Source organism: Rana temporaria, chromosome 5 (assembly GCF_905171775.1).
Source record: "Rana temporaria chromosome 5, aRanTem1.1, whole genome shotgun sequence".
Taxonomy (NCBI): domain Eukaryota; kingdom Metazoa; phylum Chordata; class Amphibia; order Anura; family Ranidae; genus Rana; species Rana temporaria.
The window spans coordinates 162631075-162644208 of record NC_053493.1 but is presented as its reverse complement, the minus strand read 5'-3'; the positions used below and the strand labels follow the sequence as shown (position 1 = coordinate 162644208).

The 13134-nt window shown below is 47.1% G+C and overlaps 2 long non-coding RNA genes across 2 annotated transcripts; one reads left to right on the top strand and one right to left on the bottom strand.

The window, feature by feature from the left end:
- Window positions 1–1676: 1676 nt before the first annotated feature.
- LOC120939601 lies at window positions 1677–1911 on the bottom strand. Its single transcript, XR_005749299.1, has 2 exons — window positions 1876–1911; window positions 1677–1794 (listed from the first exon to the last, which is right to left on the bottom strand). It is a non-coding gene; the product is annotated as an uncharacterized LOC120939601 (long non-coding RNA).
- Window positions 1912–9888: 7977 nt separating this feature from the next.
- LOC120939600 lies at window positions 9889–10123 on the top strand. The gene is made up of 2 exons (XR_005749298.1): window positions 9889–9924; window positions 10006–10123. It is a non-coding gene; the product is annotated as an uncharacterized LOC120939600 (long non-coding RNA).
- Window positions 10124–13134: the final 3011 nt, after the last annotated feature.

Here is a 13134-nt window from a genome sequence, read left to right as displayed (position 1 = left end):
CATATCTCTCTTGGATGTTCTCCAACATTACTTTTCTGCAGTGCAGCAAATTTTTCTCATAGCTGAGGTCAATAATATCTCTCTTGGATGCTTCCCAAGATGTCTTTTATGCACTGGTGCCCAAAAATATTCCAGACAAAGTCTTACTAATGATTTGTACTGGAGCAAGATTATACCACTTTTAGAACAATAAATCATTTTGCTTGCTTTAGAAACTGCAGCTTTGCATGCTATTGTTAAATTGATCTAAAAGAACTCCCTACCCTTCTTGATCATTGACCCCAAAAATGTATGATGTATGCATGTTTTTAGCCTCCAAGTGCAGAACTTTGCACAGAATTCAACCTCATTTGTCCCAAAGATGGACACTCAAACAATGCATTTAGGCCTGCTTCTAAATTGAGAGAAATTATTTAGGGACTTCATTCCACTATATAGCTCGCTGTCTTCTGCAATACAGAAATTATATTATTAATCCTAAACTAAATATAATTTATACATAGTTTAACCACCTCAGTACTGGCCATAGCCAAAAGACAGCTACAGCACTACTCTCTTGTTATGGGAAGGCGTCTGTGGATGGCTTCCCAGAACACACCTCCCATGTGCCCCCTGGGGAAGGCATTGGGCATGCTCTGTGACCGCTGTGTCCTTTGGACACAGTTGATAACAGATTAACAGACAATCACAGTGGCCCTTTACCATGTAATCAGCTGCATCCAGTCACAGCTGATCACATATTAACAGACTCGCCGGTTATCAGCATTCCTTTCCTCGTGAGCTGTCACTGTCTGAGGAAAGGAGAGCCGATAACCGGCAGGGGATATGTACACTGATTATCAGTGCAGCTTATCAGTGCCCATCATTGCTGCCTCATAAGCGCCCATCAGTGCAGCCTCATCAGCACACATCAGTAAAGAAACAAAATTACTTTTCGTCAATATGTTATAATAGAAACTAAGCAAAACTTTTTTTTTTTCAAATGTTCAGTCTTTTTTCATTTGTTTTGCAAAAGATAAAAAATCTAGTGGTGATTGAATACCATCAAAAGAAAGCTCAATATGTCCTAAAAATCTAAATATTAAAATGTGTAAAGAAAAAAAAAATACTGTATTTATTGGCGTATAACACTCACTTTTCTACCCTAAAAATTGAGGGTAAACTGTGCCTGCGTGTTATACGCAGGGGGCTGTGGAAAGTTTTTTTTCCTGAAACTTCCCTCTTAAAGTTAGGGTGCGTGTTATACGCCTCTGCGTGTTATACGCCGATAAATATGGTACATACCTACCAAAATCAGAACAGTCTATTTTAACAGATCTGCATGTTCGGCTTCTTTCGGAAACGCTGTGACTCGGACGCGCCTACGCAATACGGGGGGCGGGCCTTATCCGCCGGGGGGAACTTTTGCTGAAAAGACATCAATCATCTGGGCGACCTCCCAGATGACATACCTCCTCAGCTTGGAAACGCCTACTCCCACGGGGAGAAGTACCCAGATGCCGGAATGAAAAGATAGATTATAAGGTATGTACAGCGTAAAAAAAAAAAAAAAATTGCGGATTGTACATGAAAATGGGGGAGAGTGGGGGCGAAGGGCTAGTAGCTGAAGCTAGACCTGGAGCTACCCACTTGGTTTGGGGGGGACTATCACGGTACTGATAAATATGCATAAAACATAATGATATAAAAAAGTTTATTGATTTATTAAAATTGCAAAACAAATAATTGTACAGTTCATTGATTGGTCAACGTCGACTAGTTTCGCGGGGTTTCCGCTTCGTCAGGACAGCCAATCTATAGAGTAATGCAATAAGGATATGTAACAAACATCAGCAATACAGTAATAATTGATAAAAAACATTGATAGTTGCTTACCGAATGAGTCAATTGATAATGCGCGGAACCAGGCGGCTTACGGGGGGTCCCCCCTTGGCGGGCAAGGGGATAGTTGATCGTGAAGGTCTGGGTGTAAATAAGCAATATAAAAATATGTATATATATATATAAGGGAATGTTTAACCCCATAGAATCGGTGGGCTGGGCAGGGAAGGGTATAAGGGGGGGGGGGGGAAGGAGGGAAAAAAGAAGAAGAGAGAAATGGGAGGCAGGGGGGAGAGGAAGAGGGGAAATTGAGAGGGGGGGAGGGGGGAAGGGAGGGTAAAAAGGGGGGAGGCAATCGGAGAAGAAGAGAAAAGAGGGGGGGGAAGAAAAATAAGGGGGGGAGAGGAAGGAGAATAGAGAGGCATGGGAAGGAGGGTGGAATATGCGAGGAAAGACAGGGATGGTGGAAAAAAGGGGGGGGAGGGGAGTGGGAAGGAGGGGGAGGGAAGAGGGGGAGGGAGGAGGAGCACCCACGGATAACTAGTGAGGGAAAGATTTAATGGGGGACTTACCACGATAGGAAAATGTAAGGAATGCAACCAGGCCAGGTGGAATAAAGTGCTGGTGTAATGACACCAGATCTGCCGGACAGAGGACGTGGACAGGGCAGCACAGTGGGGAATTGCCAGGGGCGCATAGGTACACAGGTCCAAGAATACTGGCGAGTCCAGTATTGGGTCATTTAGGAAGGGTATCCATGAGGATGACAGATGCATGGTAATGCACGGACTAGAGGGTAGCGTGAACTGCGCCCAGGGAGAGCCCCAATTTGAAGCCGACCACATCCTGGGCTATCACAGCCGTGCCATCGGACCACCGATGGACCGACCAACGCTGCTTATCCAATGGCCTGTCGGCCATTATGTAAGCATCCCATCCCGGAGACGCCGTGAGCGTCACTGGACGGCCGCGCCATGACGTCACCGGGTCAGTCTCCCCGTACGACGCAAGTGCGCAGTAAGCGCTACTATGCGTGTACGATCGACTCAAGTCAAGGGGCGGAAGGCTCCTAGCCGAGAAGGAACAAGAGGGGGTGAGACATAGTATCACCCCCGCCAGGAGAGACACAAGTCTGCCGTGGGTGGGAGGTGCAGGCAGCCAGGACTGCATCAAGAGACTCAGAGGGTAATGGAAATACAGTACAAGGGAATTGAGAAATAAATAAAAATGATAAAATCGAGGAATTATAATAATAACAGGTGGGGGTGTAAGTCCCACAGTAAGAATGCTAATAGTGGTGGCCTGAGACATTGTTGCCTAGCTGATAGCTGAAAGACAGCACAAGGCAGGAGGAGATAGATCACTAAACAAAGCAAAAAAGAAAATACACATATAAGGAAAACCCATACAAGGGATGATAAAGGCTAGTGGGTGAGGTGCGGGAAAATGGGGTGTGTGATTATTAAATATAATCTGGGGTGATAGGGCATTAGAGGCCACCAATAAAAAGTGCCACAAAGCCCTAGACCCGAGTGCATGTTGCCGAAAAGATGGCTACTAGCCCTCCGCCCCCACTCTCCCCCATTTTCTATTATAATTGGGATGATGGTACACTTTTATTCATTTCATTATTCTATACATGAGGCCATACTCCCCATTTTTGTTCATAATATTGGGTGGATAACACACCCGTTTCTCTTTTCCCCTGAGTGCCTCTAACTTGCTATTTATCTTATATACCATCCAATATACCCTAGTCTGCTTAGTGATCCCATTATTGACATTGTTTGCATGCTTGATTGGTTAATAGACATTCTCGGCACTGTATGAGTGGACGTCATCTGTCCAAAATAATATATTAATTCAATATATGCTTGTTATTCCATTTCTGATTTAATATAAGTATACTAATTGTATGTACCCCTTGAATGGCTTGCAATTCTCTCATTAGGGTGGTATTATCTAAGAATCATTGACCCCTATCAAAGGTCCATGCACCATTGCGGATGGGTTACCCCCCTACCGTATAGGATTTATTATGTGTTATTCACACTCTTAATTCCAGCAACCTTAGGTTCTTCCTCTATTCCCTACTGATTTGGGAATTTCAATTTCACTGGGGTACCCCTGTATGGGTAATCCTTCCCATACAACTATTTCCTCTATTTCGCTACTCGTCCTAACATGTACACTTTTTCTTTTTTTCTTTACTATTCTACAAGCATTATTAATTTACACTCACACTCCCCCGTCTCAATTTTGGGTTCGATATTCACCTTCTATCACACCTATTTTCCCTTTATACCATTGTCACGGCACTTTACTGTGTCTTTATTTTCTTTCCCTTCATTTATCACTTTTTCACTCCTTATTATTTAATTTTTAGCCGCAAAATTTTGTAGCACCTTTTTCACCATCTTTTCGGCAACATGCACTCGGGTCTAGGGCTTTGTGGCACTTTTTATTGGTGGCCTCTAATGCCCTATCACCCCAGATTATATTTAATAATCACACACCCCATTTTCCCGCACCTCACCCACTAGCCTTTATCATCCGTTGTATGGGTTTTCCTTATATGTGTATTTTCTTTTTTGCTTTGTTTAGTGATCTATCTCCTCCTGCCTTGTGCTGTCTTTCATCTATCAGCTAGGCAACAATGTCTCAGGCCACCACTATTAGCATTCTTACTGTGGGACTTACACCCCCACCTGTTATTATTATAATTCCTCGATTTTATCATTTTTATTTATTTCTCAATTCCCTTGTACTGTATTTCCATTACCCTCTGAGTCTCTTGATGCGGTCCTGGCTGCCTGCACCTCCCACCCACGGCGGACTTGTGTCTCTCCTGGCGGGGGTGAAACTATGTCTCACCCCCTCTTGTTCCTTCTCGGCTTGGAGCCTTCCGCCCCTTGACTTGAGTCGATGGTATATAGCGCAGCCTTACAGATCGGCGCAAACAAACTAAAAAATGACACGGTTAGTAATGAAGGACTCTAAATGGGCATGAGATTACCAGAGACTGCGGACATACTGCACGAGATTACCAGAGACTGCGGACATACTGCATGAGATTACCAGAGACTGCGGACATACTGCACGAGATTACCAGAGACTGTGGACATACTGCACGAGATTACCAGATACTGCAGACATACTGCACAAGATTACCATAGACTGCGGACATACTGCATGAGATTACCAGAGACTGTGGACATACTGCATGAGATTACCAGAGACTGTGGACATACTGCATGAGATTACCAGAGACTGTGGACATACTGCACAAGATTACCAGAGACTGCGAACATACTGCACGAAATTACCAGAGACTGCGGACATACTGCATTGGGGGGAGGGATATCTCACATATGGATGTAATACACTGCAATGTCCCTGTACTGACATCTCTCATACTAATACACTGCAATTCATGTCCCTTACTGACATCTCTCATTATACTGATAAAATACACTAAATTCATGTTCCTGTACTGACATCTCTCATCAGGCATGGACTGGGACAAATAATAGGCCCAGGCATTTTAGATTGAGCAGCCCAAACCAGGCACGGACTGACAACTCACGGGGCCCCGGGGCAATAAGATCATAGGACCCCTGTGTCCCCACCCACACTCAACGCTGTACTCAAATAAAATCTATGTCCTTTATTTCCCACAAATAGAGCTTTCTTTTGGAGGTATTTGATCACCTCTGCGTCACTTTTATTTTTGGGCTATAAACAAAGACAGACAATTTTGAAAATAAAAATATATATATTTATTTTTACTAGTAATGACAGTGATCAGCGACTGTGATATTGCGGCAGACATTTGGACACTAGCTGACACTTTGTGGGAACCAGTGACACTAATACAGTGATAAGTGCTAAAAATATGCACTGTAACTGTACTAATGACACTGGCTGGGAAGATGTTAAACATCTAGGGGCGATCAAAGGGTTAAATTTGTGCCTAGCCTGTGTGTGTGTACTGTGATTGCTGCTTTTACTAAGGGAAGTCCTGAATTTTATTCCCCGCTGACAGAACAGAGCTCTACCTTGTTTACACAGGCAGGGCTCTGTCCTGTGTAAATTCAAGATGATCGGCGGGTGCACCCGGTGATCGACATCTGCTGTGTTTAGTCACAGTACAGCCGGGTCGCCAGCAGTGTGTACTCCCTACCTGATCTGGAGCAGCAAAGCCACCTTGCCGCCGTATGTCTATGTCTAGTAGGGAAAGAGAGATGGGAAAGTAGGAGAGAGATGGAGGAAGGGGAGAGAGGGAGGGGAAAGAGGGGGGTAAACGAGAGAGGGGGGATGGAGAAGGAGAGGGTGGGTGAGAGGAGGGGATTTAGGTAGGGGGAGGGAGAGGAGGGGAGGAGGGGGAGAGAGGTGTAGGAAGAGGGGGGTAGTGAGAGAGGGGGGTAGATAGAGAGGGGGAGAGGGAGAGAGAAGGAGAGGGGTGTAAGAAGAGGGGGTAGTGACAGAGGGAGAGAGGGGGTGTAGGCATTGGGGGTAGTGAGAGAGGGGGTGTAGAAATAGGGGGGTAGTGAGAGAGGGGGAGAGGTGGTTGGGGGGTGTAGGAAGAGGGAGAGAGAGAAGGAGAGGGGTGTAAGAAGAGGGGGTAGTGACAGAGGGAGAGAGGGGGTGTAGGCATTGGGGGTAGTGAGAGAGGGGGTGTAGAAATAGGGGGGTAGTGAGAGAGGGGGAAGAGGGAGAGAGAGAAGGAGAGGGGTGTAAGAAGAGAGGGGTGTAAGAAGAGGGGGGTAGTGAGAGAGGGGTGTAGGCATTGGGGGTAGATAGAGATGGAGAGAGAAGGAGAGGGGAAGAGGGGGGTAGTGAGAGAGGGGGTGTAGGCATTGGGGGGTAGTGAGAGAGGGGGGTGTAGGAAGTGGGGGTAGATAGAGAGGAGGGAGAGAGTAGGAGAGGGGTGTAAGCAGAGGGGGTAGTGACAGAGGGAGAGAGGGGGTTTAGGCATTGGGGGTAGTGAGAGAGGAGGGTGTAGGAAGTGGGGGGTAGTGAGAGAGGGGGAGAGGTGGTTGGGGGGTGTAGGAAGAGGGGGTAGTGAGAGAGGGGGAAGAGGGAGAGAGAGAAGGAGAGGGGTGTAAGAAGAGGGGGGTAGTGACAGAGGGAGAGAGGGGGTGTAGGCATTGGGGGTAGTGAGAGAGGGGGTGTAGAAATAGGGGGGTAGTGAGAGAGGGGGAGAGGTGGTTGGGGGGTGTAGGAAGAGGGGGTAGTGAGAGAGGGGGAAGAGGGAGAGAGAGAGAAGGAGAGGGGTGTAAGAAGAGGGGGGTAGTGAGAGAGGGGTGTAGGCATTGGGGGTAGATAGAGATGGAGAGAGAAGGAGAGGGGATGAGGGGGGTAGTGAGAGAGGGGGTGTAGGTATTGGGGGGTAGTGAGAGAAGGGGGTGTAGGAAGTGGGGGGTAGATAGAGAGGGGGGAGAGGGAGAGAGAAGGAGAGTGGTGTAAGAAGAGGGGGTAGTGACAGAGGGAGAGAGGGGGTGTAGGCATTGGGGGTAGTGAGAGAGGGGGTGTAGAAATAGGGGGGTAGTGAGAGAGGGGGAGAGGTGGTTGGGGGGTGTAGGAAGAGGGGGTAGTGAGAGAGGGGGGAGAGAGAGGAGAGGGGTGTAAGAAGAGGGGGTAGTGACAGAGAGAGAGGGGGTGTAGGCATTGGGGGTTGTGAGAGAGGGGGTGTAGAAATAGGGGGGTAGTGAGAGAGGGGGAGAGGTGGTTGGGGGGTGTAGGAAGAGGGGGGGAGAGAGGAGAGGGGTGTAAGAAGAGGGGGTAGTGACAGAGGGAGAGAGGGGGTGTAGGCATTGGGGGTAGTGAGAGAGGGGGTGTAGAAATAGGGGGGTAGTGAGAGAGGGGGAGAGGTGGTTGGGGGGTGTAGGAAGAGGGGGTAGTGAGAGAGGGGGAAGAGAGAGAAAAGGAGAGGGGTGTAGGCATTGTGGGGTAGTGAGAGAGGGGGTGTAGGCATTGGGGGGGTAGTGAGAGGGGGGGTGTGGAAAGTGGGGGGTAGTGAGAGAGGGGGTGTAGAAAGTGGGGGGGTAGTGAGAGAGGGGGTGTAGGCATTGGGGGGTAGTGAGAGAGGGGGTGTAGGCATTGGGGGGGTAGTGAGAGGGGGGTGTGGAAAGTGGGGGGGTAGTGAGAGAGGGGGTGTAGAAAGTGGGGGGGGGTAGTGAGAGAGGGGGTGGAGGATGTAGGAAGATGGGGTAGTGAGAGAGTGGGGAGAGGTGGTGGGGGTGTAGAAAGAGGGGGGTGAGGGGTGTAGCAAGAAGGGGGGTCATGAGAGAGGGGGGAGGGAGGTGTAGGAAGTGAGAGAGGGGGAGGGAGATGGAGATGGAGAAGGTGGGTTGATCAGTATATCTGCTATGTCCCACACCATTATACTGTACAGTGCATCTCCAACCCACATGTCTCCTGTCAGAGTGATCTCTCCCCTGTCTGTGTAGAAGACAGACTGTTACACTCCGGTTCTCAGCTGCTCGTCTGTCCCTCTCCTTCACCTCCTCGCACCATCACATTCAGTAACACTTACCCTGCCAGTGTCCAGGAAGTGTCCTCCTCTTCCCCGGGCTCTCTCGGTCCCTCTCCTCTCAGGACCAGGAGCCGACCGCTATTTTTGTCCAAAATAGAATTAAGATTAAGAAGTTTAATAAGGGGGAGGCCGGCCGCTAGCTTCACTGAACATTAGGCAGCTAGCTTTGCTGTGAAAACTGCTCTGCTGCTGAGGGGAAGTTTAATGCTGCAGACTTACCTTCATTCCCGGCTCACGGAGGTGCGTCCCTCTGGGCTGCAGAGTGCCGACGTCACTTCCTGACGTCGGCACAGGCACAGAAATATACTGGGTGCCGTGCACGCGCCCGGCCTCAAGTCCAAGTCAATCGTGCCCGAAGCTGTGGCGCGATGCACTCCGCCACAAAGGCATTTTTTTTCTGCCAATGTAGCGCCACATCTGCAATCTCGTGATTGCACAGACGTGGCGCTACTCAATCTGCACTTGCCCGGCGCCCGGCGCTCGGACACAGTGCACATAAGGACGTTTTTTCGATTTTTTTTTTTTTTTTAAAGGGACATGTTTAAATAAAAATTTTTTTTTTTTTTTTATTATTTTTTTTTTTACTGACTTGGGGGAGGGGGGCGGCGCCCAGACGCCCCCTATGGGCGGGCCGCCACTGCCAGCGGCGCTCACGGCGTCTCCGGGTTGGGATGCTTACTTAATGGCCGACAGGCCATTGGATAAGCAGCGTTGGTCGGTCCATCGGTGGTCCGATGGCACGGCTGTGATAGCCCAGGATGTGGTCGGCTGCAAATTGGGGCTCTCCCTGGGCGCAGTTCACGCTACCCTCTAGTCCGTGCATTACCATGCATCTGTCATCCTCATGGATACCCTTCCTAGATGACCCAATACTGGACTCGCCAGTATTCTTGGACCTGTGTACCTATGCGCCCCTGGCAATTCCCCACTGTGCTGCCCTGTCCACGTCCTCTGTCCGGCAGATCTGGTGTCATTACACCAGCACTTTATTCCACCTGGCCTGGTTGCATTCCTTACATTTTCCTATCGTGGTAAGTCCCCCATTAAATCTTTCCCTCACTAGTTATCCGTGGGTGCTCCTCCTCCCTCCCCCTCTTCCCTCCCCCCTCCTTCCCACTCCCCTCCCCCCCCTTTTTTCCACCATCCCTGTCTTTCCTCGCCTATTCCACCCTCCTTCCCATGCCTCTCTATTCTCCTTCCTCTCCCCCCCTTATTTTTCTTTCTCCCCCCCCCTCTTTTCTCTTCTTCTCCGATTGCCTCCCCCCTTTTTACCCTCCCTTCCCCCCTCCCCCCTCTCAATTTCCCCTCTTCCTCTCCCCCCTGCCTCCCATTTTTCCCTCTTCCTTTCTCTCTTCTTCTTTTTTCCCTCCTTCCCCCCCCCCCCCTTATACCCTTCCCTGCCCAGCCCACCGATTAAATGGGGTTAAACATTCCCTTATATATATATACATATTTTTATATTGCTTATTTACACCCAGACCTTCACGATCAACTATCCCCTTGCCCGCCAAGGGGGGACCCCCCGTAAGCCGCCTGGTTCCGCGCATTATCAATTGACTCATTCGGTAAGCAACTATCAATGTTTTTTATCAATTATTACTGTATTGCTGATGTTTGTTACATATCCTTATTGCATTACTCTATAGATTGGCTGTCCTGACGAAGCGGAAACCCCGCGAAACTAGTCGACGTTGACCAATCAATGAACTGTACAATTATTTGTTTTGCAATTTTAATAAATCAATAAACTTTTTTATATCATTATGTTTTATGCATATTTATCAGTACCGTGATAGTCCCCCCCAAACCAATTGAGTGGGTAGCTCCAGGTCTAGCTTCAGCTACTAGCCCTTCGCCCCCACTCTCCCCCATTTTCTATTATAATTGGGATGATTGTACACTTTTATTCATTTCATTATTCTATACATGAGGCCATACTCCCCATTTTTGCGGATTGTACATGTTAGAAGTCTAAAGAAGTTGTTCTGAGAAAAATGTTATTTGGGTGAACCTCCCCTTTAATTGATAATCATAAAGACTCATAATGGCACAATTTCCAACAACTAGAGTATTTTCTGCATAGGCAGACCCACTGAATAAACAAAACTCTCATATCTCTACTTATCTCATATGCTTTAGCACTGAAGACTTGAGGAAGAGTGGGAAGACTATGACCATAGGCTTTACGTTTTGCCACTGCCTGCCCTTCTCTGCACATACTGGAAGAACAGGAGATCTGTGGCCATAGATTTCCCCATCACAGCTATGCCTCCAGTGCCCTGACTGTAATAAAATGCAATTATTAACCACTTGACCTCCAGAAGTTTTCCCCCATTCCTGACCAGGCCATTTATTGTGATACGCACTGGGTTACTTTACCTGACAGAAGTTTAGATTGCTGAATGTTTGTAGAACATGTAAAAAAACAGCAAAACCTGAGCATAGCGCTCAAGCCATATTCAAGTCTATGCTAAATATTACAATTTATTATGTCAATTTTCAATGGCACATTTCAAGCTTTTGGTAAAAAAAAGTGCATTGGTAGCTGGGCACAGTCATTGACTGTATGTACAATCGACATAGAAAAATATCATGTGTGACTGTGTTGGTTTAGCATGCCGGAATATTAAAGGAACTTGTGCACTTATTATTTGTATTGTTTATTTTGCTAGGTAAACATTGTATGTGTATGTAGCATTCCATTTTATGGAAAGCGATGGGTTGAAAATGGCAGAGCACTGACTTGAACACACTAGGGTCAGAGCAGATGGGAGAGGAAGGACACCAAGTCCAAACTTCCCCTAGTCCTCAGGTGCAAGCCACAGCCCAGTAAATCCCCCCCCCCCCCCGTTCCTGACAGAAACAGGACACCCAAGTGAGATAGGGGACAAAACAAAGAGACAGGATGAGCTGACTGTATGTAGGACTCATCCAATGTACACCCTATAAAGTCACACTGGGATCAGGGGTGGGGTCCAATAAAAATAGTTGGCAGTATGCCAAATAGGTATATTTCTTAACAGGAAGTTTATTTTGAAAAATTTTATTTTTCACATCAACAGCCACATATTAGGGTTTCCCTGTGCAAAATATTGCCATTTGGCCAAAAATTTCGGAGTTTTTAAAAACATTGCATTTTAAAGGAACATAACACTTTAAACGCTTATTAAACCTAATCTGTGTATTAGTGAGCGATTGTACTGATGCTGATAACACCCTGTTCTGAGGCATAGTCAAAAAAATTATATTTTTTTTTTATAGTTTATACATTTCTAGAAGAGGGGATACTGGATATCACCCTACAACACCTCTATAAACCCTGTAAAGAAAGCCGATGGAACTTACCGCTTTAAACTGTTCCTTCCATTTAACAATTTAGTTATACCTAGAGCACCAATTTTACCTGATGTGCCATGCCACAGCCACACCATCTGTCATAGATATGCAATAGCCTGGCAGCTTACCTGTGTTTCCATCTGCTCATTAGAGGCCTGACCCTGTTCTGGTTCCATTTTTATCATTTCCTCTTCCTGTATGGCCCCACCCAGGCCATCCCAGGAAGTCTATATTAACCGTTGCTCTACAGGTCTGCAGTGCTGTTCAACAGTGTAGTTTGCTAAGTTCCTGTTTGCAGTGTGCTACAATCATCTTTCCGTGTACCGGTTTTGGCTTGTTCCTGACTTCTGCTGTTTGCCTGTGCCCCTGACCATTTGCCTGTCCCACGTTTATCCTTGTCTGCCTGTTGCCCTGACCTCGGCCTACCCATCACCACTGTTTGTCCTGCTGGCTGCTTCCCCTCTCTCCCTGCAGAGTGTGACCTAGGGAATCTCGGGGGTCGCAACCTGGATCCAGTTGCGGCCAGGGCCATTCTCACCATCAGAGGCTCTGGTGAATACAAAACTGGGTCTTAGACTCCGCACCCTGGGTGATCTTGGGTTACGCTTCCTCTCTGCTAGCAGTAGTCGGCTATAGGGTTCACTTCCCTGTGGTGCATCCCTGACCCCAACGGGGTGCACTTGTCACCTGGCCACGGGTGACCTGACACCATCTAATGCTATCCATTTAATGCTACCCATTAATTGCTACCCATAAACAAAAGAATAGCGGCAATTTTGAAAAACACAATATCTTACTTTTTGCTATAATAAATATCCCACATTTAAAAAAAAAAAAAACTTATTTTTTTCCCCCTCAGTTTAGGGCGATATGTATTCTACATATTTTTGGTAAAACAATTGCAATAAGCGTATATTGATTGGTTTGCGCAAAAGTTATAGCGTCTACAAAATAAGGGATCGATATTTTTGGCATTTTTATTATTATTATTTTTTTTACTAGTAATGGCGGGGATCTGCGATTTTTTTTTTGGGACTGCAATATTGCGGCAGACAGATCGGACACTTTTGACACATTTTTGGGACCATTGACTGATTACTGTATAAATGTCACTGACAGGGAAGGAGTTAACACTAGGGGGCCATCAAGGAGTTAACTGCGTTCCCTAGGTGTGTTCTAACTGTAGGGGGGATAGGAGTGACTAGGGGAAGAAAGAAATCAGTGTTCATACATTGTATGAACACACAAACAGTCTCCTCTCCCCTGAGAAAACCGTGATCTGTGTGGCCAAAAGGTTCACCTATTTTCTTGATTGCTCATAGAACATGCAGCAAACCAAACTTTGCTCAGTTCAAACCGAACCATGCCACATACTTTCAACATTGGGGGGGGGGGGGGCTTGCCCTATTTTGTTATGGGCAAAGGCCTCAATCCCACAA